This window comes from Emys orbicularis, chromosome 11 (assembly GCF_028017835.1).
Source record: "Emys orbicularis isolate rEmyOrb1 chromosome 11, rEmyOrb1.hap1, whole genome shotgun sequence".
In the NCBI taxonomy this organism is placed as follows: Eukaryota; Metazoa; Chordata; order Testudines; family Emydidae; genus Emys; species Emys orbicularis.
Window position 1 is genome coordinate 81,110,361 of NC_088693.1, and position 12,992 is coordinate 81,123,352.

A 12,992-nucleotide genomic window follows, 5' to 3' on the forward strand; every position below is an offset into this window, starting at 1 on the left:
TCCTGGAGAGAGCAAACATGTCTGGCAGTCATTTTTCCTGGCCCTTGTCTCCCCATGCTCAGCTGGGATCTCAGCTACCACTGTGCTCACTCAGCCTCTACTTCCCCAGTGAGAGTAGGCTGTGAGCTTGCTCCCTTGGTCACAGCATTGGAGCCAGTGTGACTCCCACATTTCCCCTGTGGAGCTGGGCAGGGGCCATTCCTCTGCCCCATTCAGATCAGGTGTCTGGTTACAGACAGAAAGGTGTCCTGAGCTTAACAGCCTTTCCTGTGCATTGCAAGCAAGGGGGAAAAACACCTCCTTCTCCCTGCCAGCGGAGCTATTTGCATTTTCATCCACACCTCCTTTCTGAGCCTTCTGGCTCACTTGGTTCGAATCCTCGGCTGGTACAGAAATAGGGACTGAATTTTGTCTCAGAGTGATACAGTCATTCTCCAGAATGATATCCTGGAGACCCCCAGCTACCAGCCCCCCCCCCCCATCCTTCCTGTTGCTCTCAGGCCTCATTGGAAAACCCACCTGGGTCTGGAACCTGTTTCTTGGTCCTTTCATCTGTCTCCAGCCGTCTCCAGAAGACTTAGCCCTCTCCCTGCACAGGGTTTGTGATGCTCTTCTTAGGGAGGTGGCCTAACCAGGGTCTAACGAGGGCCCAGGTTATATGCCATTTTCTTGCTGTTTCCTTTGACTACCCTTGTTTTACTGCTGCAAGTCATTTATTGCAAAATATTACTGGTGCATTCAGCATCCCACCACTGTCACCAACTGTCATGGAGCCACAGGATCGGTGCTACACCCCCAGCTTTGGAACAGGCTCTAGGAGGAACCCCTTCAGTCTCCCAGACCCTCTAGGGGTCCCACTCGTCCTTCAGGATAAGCAACATTGCTTCACTGCAACTGGGGGGGGGGGATTTTAGGTGTGGGAGGGGTGCAGGCTCTGGGAGGGAGTTTGGGTGCTGAACGCAGGCTCTGGACTGGGGCAGAGGATTGGGGTGCAGGAGTGGTTGCGGAGCACGGAGCTGGTCTGGGGATGAGGAGTTTCGGGTGAAGCGGGTAGGCTGCCCCGGGGGCCAGAGAGGAAGACTCACCCACCCCCAGCCCTCTCCCCGGCAGCAGCAGCGAGCTCCAGGGGAGGGGTCCCCCTCTCCCTCCCCTTCCCCTGCCACACGATACTCACCCAAGCTCCCCAGGCTGCGGCTCTGGAGCCGGAAGTCCAGCCAGGATAAGGCCACCTGTCCCCGGAGTTGACTCAGAGTTGCCTGCCCAGGAAGGGGACGGGGGGGGCTGCCATGTGCCTCCTTCCTCCGCAGGCGCAGCAGCCGCCTCAGCCTGTCCCTGGCACTGCTCCCTTGTAGCCGGCTGCAGCAGTGGCCGGCGAGGGAGCGCAGCGCGGAGCTGCAGGGGGCAGCCGCCCTCTGCCCAGGGCAGGCAGAGACGAGTAGGGGGAGGCGCGTGGGGTGGCAGGCGGGGCTGGGGGAAGAGACCCAGCCCTGAACTTTGGTGGAGACGGGTCCCTGGGCCTGGACTATTCCTGGAACCCGGACACCACAGCTCATACAACTCGCCGCCCCTGCTTGTTGACATCCAGAATAAGGACTGGGGTGGTATTCACAAAGGTACTTAGGTGCCTGAGTCCCATTTTTAGGCACTACTGTGACCCATGAAACCACTGCTGCCCAACCTTGTAGATGCCTTAGCTCACTTGGCTGCTCAGTGCCCACGATTCTGCAGCACAAATTCCCTACGTGCCTAAGTCTCTGGCTCCATGCACGTGCACTGCTGCCTCCCTCTAGGTTTCCGGGTGCCTATCTCCTGGCTGATCCCCCAAACAATGCACAACCTGGGGAAAGACAGGCAGAGGAGCACTTAGCGCCTGTCTTGGACCTGATCTGGGAGGCTGCCTCGCTCCACACAAAGCAGGTGTGAGAGCGAGAGAAGGTGATTTACTTCACAATGTTTAGCCCTGTGGTTCGGAGATACACCATGGCTATGGGAGAGCTCCAGTTCAAATCCCCCTCTGCCGGAAGAGTAGGGATTTGACCAAGTCTCAGGTGACTGCCCCAGGCTATGAGATATTCTCATTTAAGTTGTTCCTCTTTAATTGAATAACTGAATAATTAAATATTAATTGGGCCAGAGGAAAGTGTGACAGTCACTCTATGGTGGTTAGGGCACTCTACTGAGAGACAGCAGAGCCACGTTCAGGCCTTGCTCTTCCTCCAGCAGGGAGGGGGATGTAAACCAGGGGTTCCCACATCCCAGGTGGGTACCCCTAGCCCCCAGACTAACGATTGTTTTGTGTGGCACTAGGCAGCCTCTGGGCCCAGATTGCGCCCCACACCCAAGTGAGGCAGAGGAACAATTATCCTCCCTCAGCTCGGGAATCACTGAGGGGGGCAGGGCTTAGCACACACCCCTCTTGCCTTGCTCCCATTGGTTAGCTCCCTGCCAAGTGTGCTGGTTTTATTCTAAGGTGCCTGTCTCTCCCCATTCATTGTACAGGGCGCCTGGGAACCTACCTCAGGCTTTGTGAATTGCAGCATGTTGCTGTGATTTTCTAGACCCTGAAAGTTAGGCATTGTGATGCTCCGTGTTACAGCCCTAAATTAGGGTTGCCAACTCTCCCGGACCGATGGTGTCCCCATTTGCATCAATTGCGTCCGGTCCAGGAGAGTTGGCAACCCAACCCCAAGTGACTTTGTGAATCTAGCCCATGCAGCCTTCATCAATACTAAGTCTGTGAAGTGCAGAGGGACATTAACACCAGAGGTGAGACTAGACCACATTGTCTCCTGGCTCCCAGCCAAGTACACCTCCCTCTAACCTAGGGTGTTAAACTCATTCTGTGCAGGGGGTCAAATTCCATTTTTATTTTGATCTCTGGGCCAGGGCGTCCATTTAGGGCTCACCACTCTCCTCATTCCAAAGTCGCGCCCTCACTAACCTCCATGGGAGATTAAGAGCAGAATACAGTCTTTATACAGTAAATATACTTTTCATTATCATCACTGTGTGTTACTTCTTCAGGGCCTTGTTATCGCACTCAGCATCACCCAGTGAGGAAAATGGTCACTCTCTCTGTTCTTTGTTCCTCTTCCACCCACATCCTCCTTTTTCTTTTTCTTTTTCTCTTTCCTGGCTTTTTGTGTCTCCTCCTGTCTTCCCTCAGCATTCCTTCCCCTCCGCTACCACTATTTCACCTCCACAGCTTCCCACCCACCCCCTTCCCTATCGCAGTGGCTAAAATGGACAGTGGCAAAATAGTTAATGCTAAGGCAGTGACAGAAAACACGCCCATGGTCACACCCTACCCACCTTTGTAAGGTTTGTATGAGGCATGCCTTCTGAGCTGTTATTTAAAAACTCATAATTTGCTGATCAATAATATCATGGCAAAATGCACATAAGAGTGTTACATGTGAAGTTATCAACATAAACTAAAATCATAACTTAAAGTATGTTTTCCAGGTAAGTCTGGGGAGTGGTCAAACTGGTTCCTCAGGGACAAGGAGCAGGCTGATGCCTCAGCCAGGTGAAAACAAGGCTGATGGATCATTACCTGCTAAGTGGCCATCCTTTGGCAGGAAAGGGGGCAGGACAAAAAACTACATCCTGGCAAAGAAAAAGCAGGGAGTTTCCATCCACACAGACTGCCTGTTGCCTTGCTCCCAGCTGGAAATGCTTCTCAAAGGGAGGATAGGATTATAAAAAGGAGGGGTGGACACCCCTAGGGTCCCTCCCCTCTCTCTGCCCATCACATTCTTTATACCTGAAAAGGCATTGGAAGTAACTGTTGGGTTCTGACTCAAAGAATTTGATCTGTAAGACTGCTGAAAGCACAGGTGAGAAACTTGATTTGAATCTAATATAGTTTGTTAACTTTGACACTAGTAAGCTTTCTGTCTTTATTTTTCTTGTAACCATTTCTGACTTTTATGCCTCATTATTTGTACTCACTTGAAATCCAAAGCCCTGTGAGTCACACCCCTGCTGGGAGAGGACTTGTATCCTCTGCTCTTCTGGTCAAGAATCCCACTTGGGGAAGGCTCCAGACACCCGTCCCTTCTCTGTCTCTCCTTGTAGGGTGTTTGTCTAGGCTGATCTGTGTGAAATTTCCAAACCGCCTAAGGGCCTCTCTGCAGAAACACTGACCCCACAATAATGGAATCTGTTTGACTTCACACCTTTGGTTAAGATACAAGACTCTTGTTTTGATGAAGATAATTTTATTTCAGGCTAGCTTGTCAGTAATACCCCCCCGTCCCAATCTGGTGTGGGAAGCGTGACCTTAACCCTGCATTTCTGTGTTATCTAATGTTTGTGTTTTGCTGAGCGTATTTCCTGGCTTTCAGAGGTACCCAGGGGAGCTGAAACAATGTGTATAGTGGGGGTGCTGAGAGCTATTGAACCAAACTGCCAACCCTGTATGTGATGGAAACCACTTCAAGCCAGGGGGTGCAGCAGCCCCCAGCACCTCCAGTTCCAGCACCTATGGAGGTACTGGTTCTCTGCTTCCCATGTCTGCATTCTGCAAGGGTACAAGGCCTTGCTTTTAACCACACAAAATTCTCTGTTACTCACACACTTTAGGGACACCCACATTTACCCAGTTCCTAGGGCTCCAGGCAAAAGGCACCTAACTTTACTCCTCTGTGGACTCCGAGCTCTACTCCTCCGTGGGCTCTGGGCAAACACCCTTTCTCTGTGGACTTGGAGCAAACACCCTTTACTTTCCCTGTGGACTCAGGGCTTAATCTTTTGTGGGTTTATGGGGTCTTTTACCAGTGAAAGAGCCTTACCCAGTAATATCCTGCTTAATCTCTATTTGTTAACAATCACCAAAACAGAAGGCACATGCTGTACATACAGTGCTCACCACTCCCAACAAGACAGATGAATTTTTCTTGATGGCCAGTCAGGATCAGGTCATCTGGGGGAATCCAATTTCTGCACAGTGTCCCTGGCAGTGTTGAGCTCTGGCAGCTCTGAGCTTGGGGCTGTGTCCTACAGTTGGTTCCCAAAGAACTTCCTTTTGGACCCCAGTTTATAGAGTGAAACTTGAGTCCTGCTTAACCATACCTTAACCAATCCTTTTACTGAAATCCCTACGTACTGTAACAAAATTATCTAACCAATCATCATACCCCACCACCCAAATGGATTTATACCTCGCAAAATTAATTATGTAACAGACAAAAAAAATTAAGGAACCAGACAGAGACCATACAGATAAACAATAGAGAAGTGGGGACCATAAAGACAAAACAATCAAGAAATGAGGATTTCACAACCCCAACTATTCATAAGTGGTTTCTTGCTAGACAGGATGCATCAATACAAGTTTTCTTTAACCAGCTTAAGATCTGTTTCTTTATCTGGTGATGGCAGGTGCTATTAGGACAGGGTCTCCTTCTTACCAGCCCAATATTGCATTGTTTTAATGTAATTTAGATGGAATGTGAGGATGTGACTTTCTGCTTCTGAGCTAATGGCTGCTGCTCTCTTAATATGGCTGCAGACAAATGCCTTGTGCCTCACCATATGGCTACAGGAAAAGGCCTTATCCTAACACTGCCAAGGCAACCCAAACTCCCCTATGACAAAGTTTATTAGTGAATTAATTGAAGGCTTGTCTACACATACATGTGCACTGGTTTCAATGAACTAGTGCAAAGCTGTGTGTGGAACTTACATGGGTTTGGAAATGGCTTATCTTGATGTAGCTTGAGTCAATTCCTTCTTGATTTATAAGTATCCACACAGGGATTTGCCCTTGAGTCACTAAATCATTTTAATTAAACTGGAGCAAGTTTGTGCATAGAAAAGCCCTGACATTAACATCAAGTTCACTGGCTGGGTATCAAATAGGAATCTGACCAGAATAACTGACCAACCCACACCCATGGACTCACAAACTGTGAGTCCTGACACAAAAGGGAGTTACAGGAGGGCTGCAGTTATTTAAGGGGGAGTCACAGTAGTGCCACCCTTACTTCTGCATTGCCTTCAGAGCTCAGTGGCCGGAGAGTGGCAGCTGTTGGCCAGGCGCCTAACTATGAAGGCAGCGTCCCGCCAGCAGCAGCGCAGAAGTAAGGATGGCAATACGATACCACGCCTCCCTTACTTCTGCAATGCTGCCTGCAGAGCTGGGCGGCTGGATGGTGGCAGCTGCTGACTTAGGGCCCAGCTATGCAGGCAACAGCACAGAAGTAAGGATGGCAATACCAGACCATGCCATCCTTACTTCTAGCCTGCTGCTGGCAGTGGCTCTGCCTCAGAGCTGGGATCCTGGCCAGCAGCCACCACTCTGCAGCTGCCCAGCTCTGAAGGCAGCGCCGCCACCAGCAGCAGTGCAGAAGTAAGGGTAGCAGTACAGCAACCCCCATACAATAACCTTGCAACCCCCCCAACTCCTTTTTGGGTCAGGACCCCTGCAATTACAACACCATGAAATTTCACATTTAAATACCTGAAATAATTAAATTTATTATTTTTAAAATCCTATGACCATGAAATTGACCAAAATGGACCATGAATTTGGTAGGGCCCTAGCCATTGGCCAGAATTTCAGAACAGCTCAGTACCCAGCAATCACTATTCTTCTTAGGAGGCTGTGGGTTCTTGTGTGTTAAGATTCTGGATTCTAAGACATAAAGTCGTGTTACTCTGCAGCCTTCTAGCCAGACTCGAGTATTTCTGTTTGTGTCTAACTTGTCTGTGTATGCTGTGACCATCGTAGTTCTCGGGAGGGGGTGGGGGGGGGGGGGGGAAGGGAATTCTCCTTTGTTCTCAGTGAGAGCTGCTGGGTGCTCAGAGTTTATGAAAATTTGGATAATGAAGTATTTTTTTCTGAATAGCACAAGAGAGCTATTGGATGTGGACTGAGCATCGCTACTTAGATGACACCTGAAACTCCCACATCAGTGTAAGGGCTCGCTATGGGCCCCGTCCTGCAGTTCAGACTCTGGCAAAACTCCCATCGCCTTAAATGAGAGCTCTGCCCGAGTCAAAGCTGAGGCTCAGGCTGTAACTTGTATTCAATTGCCCAGAGGCCATAAATGCAAAGTTCCACCGCCAGCATAACCCCACTCGCCCTGTGAATGTATGCTGTGGGTTTTCGTTTCGTAATCACACAATGGGCCTGATGCTGCCTTCCCTGCATAACCAAGTCGGTGGGAGCATTGGGAGTGCTAGTAATACAGGATCAGGCCCAAAATATTCAGAAACAAAATCTTAGCTAAGAGCAGTTTAATTTTGGGGGGGAAGTTCAGATTGTGTACTATTAGCTACCGAATAACTTTGTTAATACAGAATGAATATTTCATCCCTGTAATAACAAGAATGTTGCATTTTCAGGCTGTGTTCATCGGAGATCTCCAAGTGCTGTACTGCTAACTAGCCTAGGGTGTGCCCAGCATTACCTGATTGTTAGGTTCACAGCACACACACAAAAAATTAAAAACCCAACATAAATACTGTTCCTGAAAGGCTGCAATGTAGTCACCAGGAGGGATGGGGGGGGGGGTTGAACAGAGGGGGCAGCTGCAAGGAGGGGAGAGTGGAGAGGGGCAGGCACCAGGGGGCAGAGTGGGGGCAAGGGAACTGGTGAGCACAAGGGGGGCAGAGAGTGGGGTATGGAGAAGGGTGGGCCCTAGGGGGGAGAGGGAGGGCGAGGGGGGGACTCCCAGAGGTTAGAAGAGGGTGTGGGGAGGGGTGGGCACCAATGGGTCAGAGATAGGGTGAGGGGAAGGGGCAGACACCAGGCAGGCAGAGGGGGCAAGGGAAGAGACTTGCACCAGGCAGGCAGATGGGGGTAATGGCAGACATGGGCCTCAGAGGGGCAGAGGAGGAGTGAAGGGAGGGGCTGGCACCAGGGGACTTGGGGGGTGCAGGTGTCAGGGATGCAGAGGGTGAGGGGAGGGACGGGGGGAGAACAAGGGGAAGATGGGAGGGGGGCAAGGGAAGTGGCCTGTGCTGAAGGCAGAGGTGGGGTCCAGGGAAGGAGAGGGAAGGGGCAGGCACTGGGGGGCAGAGTGGGGGAGAGACAAATGCTGGGAGGACAGTGGTGGGGTGTGGGATGGGGCAGGCATGAGAGGCACATGGGGGTGAAGGAAGGGTGGTCCTCAGAGGGTGGGAGGGCAAGGGAAGAGGTGGGTGCCAGAAGGGAAGGGGGAGGGGCAGGTGCTGGGGACAGAAGGGGGAAAAGGAAAGGGCAGACAAAAGGAGGGAAGGGGAGGGGAGACATGTGTGCTAAGGGCAGAGGGGGAGAAAAGAGGAGTGGCCATGAGGAAGGTGGGGTGGGGCAAATCATGGGGGCAGAGGGGAGTTGGGGGCAGAGGGTGGGGAGGGGGTGGGCAACAGGAAGGGGGTTAGGGAAGGGCAGATGTTGGGGGGCAAGGGGAGAGGCAGGTGTCGGGAGGCATGGGGCAGAGGGAAAGGGCAGGCCTCAGGAGGGTGCAGGGGGGAAGGGAAAGGGCAGGTGCCAGGGGGCTTGAGGGGTTGAGCAGAAGGGCAGACACAGGGAGGGCTGAGGGGGGAGGGGCTGGTACCAGGGGGAAGAGTGGGGGGCGATGGGAGGGGTGGTCACCAGGGGGCAGAGAGGGGCAAGGAGAGAGGCAGGGCAGGTGGGTAGAGGGACGTGTTAGGAGAGGGGAGTAGGGAAGGGCAGGAGCTAGAGGAGCAGAGTGGGGCTAGAGGAGGGGTGGGCACAGGGGGGTGAGGGAAGGGGCAGGTGCCGGGGGCAGGGGGAGGGTGGGCTGAGAGGACTGAGAAGAGCAGGAACAAGGACAGCAGAGGAGGGTGAGGGGTCCTTTGTAAATTCTGTGGCGCCTGATTCGGAACAAGAACTAGCCTAAAACCCATACTATCCAAATTAATATTATTAATCTCCTAAATCAGGCAAAAGACTGGCGAGCCAGGCATGAAACTCAAGGAGTGTGTGACAGGGATTTTCAGGGTTTCCAGGCATCTTTAAACTCCTGAGAATCTCACCTGAGGCATAAGTAAAGAGTTAGAGTTAGAGAGCAAGATCATGTGTCTTACTCACTCACTCTTAAGAACACAGGAAGCTGATTTCCCGTGACTGCTTCTTGGCAGCATTCCCAGTATTTCCTGTTCTGTACTGTGGTTTGACTTAGAATTTTAGCTTAGAGGTTTTGAATTTAATCTTGCAGGATAAAAAGTAACAGTTGTTATTATTTAAAGTGATACGCGCGTTTAAGGGGCTTTGTTGAAGGTTGAAGTTATAATGAATGGTACCGATAAGATATTAGCAGTAGCACTGGGCCCGATGACCCACACTAGTGGTGGCGGGGGAGTTGATAAATCTATGTATTAATTGCCACCAAGAGGCCTCAGTAACTCAGAACTTGTACAGTTTGAGCTACCTTATTTCAGTCCCCTCAAATCTCCCGGACTGCACTTCTGATCTGTCTGCCTCAGTTTCCCCCAGCTGTTTGGCAGGTCCTGATGGAGGAAAAGAGACCTCTCAATCAGCTACGAGCCATCGAGGGAAGAAAGGGGAATGCGCTCCCACCCCTCTATCGTTTACTTGGGACTTATTGAACTAAGTGTAAAAACCAGTTTGGGGTGTTGTTTCCTGTTGTTTCTGTGAAGAGCCGCCTTCAGTTTCAGAGTAAATAACAGCAGAGTGTTCATTATATAGTTGATTACATAGGCTAGTCAATAGTGAAGTTTTTGAATTAAAATGAGTTCTATGTTGCGTGTTAAAATGAGTGGAGCAAGGGCAAAAGTAGAATCTGTTGGAGTTACCCGCAGTATGGCTTTAAAAAACTTTGCCAAAAAATATATTCAGGAACATGGAGGAGGTTTAGTACAGCTAAAAAATAACGAGATGATCTCTGAGCACTGTAACCCATGGGGTTTTGTGAGTAAGGTGTTTGTAGAAACAGAGCAGAAAAAAAGAGAGGCTAAACTGGTGAAGGGAACAGCTGTTGAATGTCTGCTCGTGGCTTGTAGTTCACTGGAAGAAATTGAATAAAAAATTAGAGTTAACTCAGAAAAGCCCTGCAAACTTTGAATGAGGGAATCATAGAATATCCGGGTTGGAAGGGACCTCAGGAGGTCATCTGGTCCAACCCCCTGCTCAAAGCAGGACCAGTCTTGAACTAAATCATCCCAGCCAGGGCTTTGTCAAGCATGACCTTAAAAACCTCTAAGGAAGGAGATTCCACCACCTCCCTAGGTAACCCATTCCAGTTGGCTCATATCCAGCTTCTCATCCACTGTACAAAAGGAGCACTTAAAGACGATAAAATCATTGCGGAGAAACTAAATGAATTCTTTGCTTCAGTCTTCACGGCTAAAGATGTTAGGGAGATTCCCAAACCTGAGCCGGCTTTTGTAGGTGACAAATCTGAGGAATTGTCACAGATTGAAGTGTCACTACAGGAGGTTTTGGAATCAAGTGATAAACTTAACAGTAACAAGTCACCGGGACCAGATGGCATTCACCCAAGAGTGCTGAAAGAACTCAAATGTGAAATTGCGGAACTACTAACTATGGTTTGTAACCTGTCCTTTAAATCAGCTCCTGTACCCAATGACTGGAAGAAAGCTAATGTAACACCAATATTTAAAAAGGGCTCTAGAGGTGATCCTGGCAATTACAGACCGGTAAGTCTAACGTCAGTACCGGGCAAATTAGTTGAAACAATCGTAAAGAATAAAATTGTCAGACACATAGAAGAACATAAATTGTTGGGCAAAAGTCAACATGGTTTCTGTAAAGGGAAATCATGTCTTACTAATCTATTAGAGTTCTTTGAGGGGGGTCAACAAACATGTGGACAAGGGGGATCCAGTGGACATAGTGTACTTTGATTTCCAGAAAGCCTTTGACAAGGTCCCTCACCAAAGGCTCTTATGTAAATTAAGTTGTCATAGGATAAAAGGGAAGGTCCTTTCATGGATTGAGAACTGGTTAAAAGACAGGGAACAAAGGGTAGGAATAAATGGTAAATTTTCAGAATGGAGAGGGGTAACTAGTGGTGTTCCCCAACGGTCTGTCCTAGGACCAATCCCATTCAACTTATTCATAAATGATCTGGAGTAAGGGGTAAAAAGTGAGGTGGCAAAGTTTGCAGATGATACTAAACAGCTCAAGATAGTTAAGACCAAAAGCAGACTGTGAAGAACTTCAAAAAGATCTCACAAAACTAAGTGATTGGGCAACAAAATGGCAAATGAAATTTAATGTGGATAAATCTAAAGTAATGCACACTGGAAAAAATAACCCCACCTATACATACAATATGACAGGGGCTAATTTAGCTACAACTAATCAGGAAAAAGATCTTGCAGTCATCACAGATAGTTCTCTGAAGATGTCCACGCAGTGTGCAGCGGCAGTCAGAAAAGCAAACAGGATGTTAGAAATCATTAAAAAGGGGATAGAGAATAAGATGTAGAATATGTTATTGCCCTTATATAACACCATGGTACGCCCACATCTTGAATACTGCATACAGATGTGGTCTCCTCATCTCAAAAAAGATATACTGGCATTAGAAAAGGTTCAGAGAAGGGCAACTGAAATGATTAGGGGTTTGGAACGGATCCCATATGAGGAGAGATTAAAGACAGGGCTGGCCTTACAATGAGGCGAACTGAGGCTGCCGCCTCAGGTGCCAGACTCTGTGTGTGTGTGTGTGTGGGGGGGGTGTCACTAGGACCCAGAGTGTAGAAAATTGTGTCTGCTGCTGGTGCAGATGTATTCTCTCTGCTCTAGATGCACAGAGATGGTGAAGTGCTGTGCTGGAGGAAGGAGGGCACAAGAGACATAACAGGCAGGCAGGAGAAAAGGTGAGAGGGAATAACAGAAAGCAGCAGGAGCTGCAGGGAGAGAGCGGAGGAGGAGCCTCTTATGTACCTAGCACCCCCAGGAGCCTGGACTGATTCACACCAGCTTCTCAGGGAGCTTCCTGTTTCCTGCTGCTTCCCTGAACCCACTTGAGGACAACAGGCAGTCAACTGAAGTAGTAGGAGGCAGTTAGGCCCTTAAGACGCTGATATCTTCCCTCACTCAGGCCCTGCTACCAGCCTGCTTATTTGTCCCCTTCAACTGAGTGTTGAGAGCCACTATAGCTGGCACAGAACAGCAGTCCTGAGTGAAAGAAGAAAACACCCCTCTGGGGCAGCATTCAGAAAAAGAAAGAAAGCAAAGGAAGCTTTTCTATCTAAGCAAGAAGGAGCTCTTCTGAGATACATAGACACAAATGTTCACGGTGAGCCTTCCGGCCCCAGTGAGGATGTGAGTGGTGAGGAGATGCCTGATCTTCCAGTTAGTCAGAGTGCAGGTGACCTGGCAGCTACTGCAGCATCCATATCTCCATCTCAAATGGATGTAACCATGCACATTCCTGAAGAAAAGTGTAGATCACAGAAGAGTGTGGTGGAGGCACAAGAAACAGCTGCTGCTGAGTTTAGTTCCTTAAGGCTAGATGATCCAGGACTGTGGACCCACTTGAGCAGTAGCCTGAGGGACTTCCTTGTACTGCATGGGCCACAGCAAGTGAAAAACTTCATGTTCCCCAAAGGCAATGAAAATAGAAGTTTCCATCCAACACATTACTGGCGTGAAATCCCCAATGGTAACAAAGTGGAGAGGCCATGGCTTATGTACTCAAAAACCCAGTATGCTGCATACTGTTTTTGTTGCAAACTCTTTCAGTCTAATGTTACAGCCACATTGGGTTCTACAGGAACAAAGGACTGGAAAAATCTGGCTAGAAATCTAGCATGCCATGAGAAGGCAGCAAACCACCAGAGAGCATTCCATAGGTGGAGAGAGCTTGAGACGAGACTAAGGTTAAAGGCCACCATAGATGATCAGCATCAAGAGAAGATTGCATCAAAATCTCTTAACTGGCAAAATGTTCTGAAAAGGCTCATTGCCATTGTGAGAATGCTTGCTACCCAAAAAAACCTAGCACTGTGTGGCACTTCAGATCAGCTGTATGTGCCTGTCATAAACA